The 4,532-nt window shown below is 30.5% G+C and overlaps 1 non-coding gene across 1 annotated transcript; it reads left to right on the top strand.

Annotated features, from left to right (window-relative positions):
• The first annotated feature begins 1,661 nt into the window (after positions 1-1,661).
• On the top strand, positions 1,662-1,732 carry TRNAG-UCC (transfer RNA glycine (anticodon UCC)). The gene has a single exon. It is a non-coding gene; the product is annotated as a tRNA-Gly (tRNA).
• The last annotated feature ends 2,800 nt before the right edge of the window (positions 1,733-4,532 follow it).

Genomic DNA, 4,532 nt, shown 5'->3' on the forward strand with positions numbered 1-4,532 from the left:
GGTTATACCTCCAGCCAATCCTGTAATTATCCTTCCAGCTGTCCCAACGATGACATTGTTAACCAAAATAAGAAGTGATCCAGAGATGTAAAAGGAATTAGCTAGAAGGAGCATTGCCCTATACTTCAATTTTATAAATCCTGTAAACAGATTTGGCAAACAAGCACCGAGATTCAGCACAGCCACAAAAAAGAAGAATTCCGTAGCTTTATACTCGATACGAGAAGATGAAGAACCATCCTGCGGACAAAAAATTTTAGAAAAAGACTCAACATAGGTAAAGTTAGCTCCTAGTATAAAAGTTGACATAGATGCTATCAGCCCAGACAAATGTGCTCTTGAAAATTTCATCATTCTAAATTTCTTCACTTCCTTGCTCATTAAATCTACCCCATCCCTCCAAAAATTTTTAATTTATATTTTTCAAGTTTCAAATTGCAAAATTTAAAGCCACCTCACTCACAAAGAAATAGAAAAGGGTTTTATTGATCATCCTTTAGAATAATTTCGCAATAAGAATGAAAGATGCACTCTTTAGAACACTTATTTTGAGATTCCCTCAGAAATATCCCGTTACAATAAATCTTGCTAAATGTGAAAGGTTTTTTAAAGAAGTATTGTGATATAGCACCTATCAACAATTGGACCTTTCTTACATTAAAAGTTCCATGAAGGATTTTTATATTCTCTTTAAATTCCTTTGAATTAACCCATTTAAGGGTTGCTGGCCATACTTGGTCATTAAATTGAATTAAAGCCTTTTCTCTACTCTTTCCCCTTTGGAGAATATCTCTACTTACTCTCACATCCAGTGATTTGTTATAGCACATAGAAAGTCTTATTTTTAAGATTTTAAAATTCTTAAAATTAACCTTGTTAGGTACAAACATAGGAGACACCTTCTTTTGTGAATTGCAAGGATCAAATTCACTAATATTGAACATTGTAGGAGAAATAGCATTAAAAGAATATATTCCCTCAATAAGTATCACTTTGGGGTTATTATTGGTTATGTGGTATGGACCAGTAGATATTTTAGTTAAAAATGAATATTCGTAAACAGGTATCATCTTTTCATTGTTATCGATAGATAGCAAAAGGTTTCTTATTTTAGACCAATCCAAAGCACCAGGATTATCAAAATCATAGTCATTGGAATTACCTATAAATGTTTTATAATACTTATCAATCTCTAAAAGAAAACACTCTACGTTATTTGAGGTTAACACGTTAAACAAATTATGTGCCAAGGTGGATTTGCCAGAACTACTTGATCCTTGGATACATATTACATATTTTATCTTGGGATCTTCGTTACCATAGCAGCTATAAATTATTTCATGGATAGATCTTCCATTTTCATCACATAATTCGTTTAAATCTATTATGTCTTCACCATTTAACTCAATAATTCCAAGCTTTTTTGATTTCAATTCTGAGTTCATACACAACTTTCAATCTTTCTTAGATTTGAGAAGGAGCCTAAAACAATTATTAAATAAATATTTTTTGTTTCATATTGTATGTAATCTAGAATGTATTGGCATTTTCCTATACTTATATTGAAGCCATTTATACATTAAGAATGGATTTAATTATACAATGGATATTTTATGGTGATAAATGTTGTGTTTTTAAGTTTTACTTTAACCTCCTCGTGAGCGCAAATGGTCTAGTGGTAGAATATAGCCCTTCCAAGGCTGGGGTCCGGGTTCGATTCCCGGTTTGCGCATTTTTTGAATATAAACTCATTTTTGGAATCAATCTTAGTTAAACAACTTGGAAGGTATTTTAAACCTTGCAGATCTTATTTTTGACATTAGTTTAATTAAAGCTAATTCTATCTTTTTAAAAAGAAAATGTAATCCTACCCTGAGGATGATGGAGAAAGATATTTTCAGTGAATCCAAAGCACGTAAAAAGTTGGTACTTTTTGTTAGGCAAATAGACAACTCAATAAAAGAGAATAACCAATCAGAAAATGTAATGGTTCATAATATATTAAAAGAGGTAGATGAAATATTGGATAAGGTAGAGTTATCTAAGATGCCTTGCAGGTATGGTAATTTAGCATTTAGAACTTTTTATAATAAAGTCAAACTAAAAGCAATTGAAATATTACAAAAACATACAAAAGATCAACTGAATGACATTAAGACACTTCAAGAGATATCTCCTTATCTCTATGAATCGTTTGGTAACAGCGAAAGGGTGGATTACGGTACCGGTCATGAATTATTCTTTTTATCACTTCTCTACTGTCTTAATTCACTGAAATTAGTTAAACTAAACGAGAATTTTCTAGTTCTAAGAGAGTATTTTAGGTTAGTTAGAAAAATAATCTTTAAGTACAACTTAGAACCAGCAGGAAGTCATGGAGTATGGGGTGTAGACGATTATCAATTCTTACCATTCCTCTATGGTTCATCAGAGTTATATAATTCTAATATTACATTTGAAGAATTACTCAAAGATAGCAGTAATCTTTGCTATTCAGAGGCACTAAAGTTTGGTGGACCTAGAAGATCTAGTTTTAAGGATCAAGACTTTGCTCTTCAATTTCCCCTTCTTTATAATATTAGGGTTAAACCTTGGCCTAAAATTAACAAGGGGATGATGAGTATGTATGAAGGTGAAGTATTGGGTAGAGTTGTAGTTACCCAACACTTTATTTATACAACATTTCTTGAGAAGTAAATTTTATAATGGACTAAATTTGAGTGTGTATTTACCTGTGTCACATTACCATTCTATCTCTTAATAACCATAAATTTGTGGTTCATTCCCTTCAATTAAACACACTCCACATGTCCGAATCTTCAGCTTCTATCATCTTCTTACCTCTCTTTTTTCTTACCTTTTTATTACTTATCTCTCTTATTCTAAGATCACATTCCTCTTTCAATCTTTCATACTCTTTCTTTTGCGTCTTTATGATTTTTATAAATCTTTTATTTTTACCTTCTATCTCACTTTTTATTCCTTGGAATTTCCTTTCTAAGTACTTTATCTCACTCTTTATCTGTTTGATTTTTAGTTTAAATTTATCTTTCCTTAAGTTAGTGCTTATATTCTCTTTTAGATCACCTCTTGATTTAAGGTTCTCCAATTCTCGACTTGTATTCTCTAAAAGATTTGAAATTCGTTTATTTTCCATAATAAGATCTTCTTTTACTCTAGAATCTCTTAACATTTCCCTTTCATTATCCTCCAATTTAGTTTTTAGCGCTTTTACCTCTCCTATGAAATGTTCATTTGTTTTTTCATTACATTCCTTCATTTTTACAAATTTATGTATCTCTTTATCTTTTTCTAATCTTAAACTCTCTTCCATTCTTTTTAATCTTTTGTTCTCCTCATCTAAAGTTTTACACCTCATCTTCCATTCTCTCTCTAATCTTTCTATCTCTATGCTATTTTCTTGGTTTGTTTTACTGATTAATTCATCATGCTGAGATATTATGTGCTCTATCTCGTCTCTCTTTTGCTTTTCTGTTTGATCTACTATCTCCTTTATCTCTTTAGAGGTATGTTGTTTTATTTCATTAATTGCTTTGTCCTTGTCCTTTTCCATTCTTTCCATCTCCTCTTTATTCTCATTGTTTTGTATCTCTAAAGCTATAATCTTCTCTTTATATTCTATCTCTTTACTTAGTAACCTACTTATCTGTTCTGTTAATTGGAAATTCTTGGTTTGAATTTCCCTTTCCTTGTTTTCATTCTCTTCTATTCTATGTTTTATTGATTTTACAAAAGAGTCTATCTCTTCCTTGTATATAGCATTCATTCTTCTTTCATTTTCAAACTCTTTAATAATCTTTGATTTCTCATTTATCTTCCCCGCTAGTTTGTTGTTCACTTCCAACTCACTCTTGTACTTCCTCATCATTTCATCTATCTTCTCTTCCTGTTTTTCCTTGTCTATTTCCTTTATTTTTATAGCTCTTTTATAGTTTAACAGCTTATCCATTACCTCTCTTACGTATTCGTTAATTCCTTTTAAATGTTTGTCAATACATTCCTGTATACACTCTTCATCTATTATACTATCCTTATTCTCCTTATTATCCCTATTCCTTTTACTATCTCTTAAAAAAGAAAGATCTGGCATTATTAAATTATCAGGTAATTCAAACTCCAAAATGCTGTCTTTCCTTTCACTCCTTTGTTTTACTTGTGTAATATCTTTACATTGTTCAATTTCACTATTCACGGTATTTTCTATTTCAGCTGTATTTCCACTATGGTTATTTTCATTATTTTTACAATTTATACCTCTCGCATCTAGCTTATAATTATCAATGCTATTATCAAGTTGTGTTTCTTCTCTGGCTTCATCCATAATCAAAAGAGAGTCTATTTCCTTATATAGATCGTTATCCTCAGCAGTATTACTATTTTGATTAAGTGTAATCTTCAAAGATTTACTTTTGAATGGTTTTGAAAATGAAAATGTTGGTTTTCCATTTCTCTTGTTTTGTCTCATTCTTTCTATTTATGCATAATTTCAAGTTAAATTTTAATTCTCATTT

This window comes from Nylanderia fulva, unplaced genomic scaffold, assembly GCF_048542155.1.
Source record: "Nylanderia fulva isolate GAGA-0341 unplaced genomic scaffold, ASM4854215v1 Scaffold46, whole genome shotgun sequence".
Taxonomy (NCBI): domain Eukaryota; kingdom Metazoa; phylum Arthropoda; class Insecta; order Hymenoptera; family Formicidae; genus Nylanderia; species Nylanderia fulva.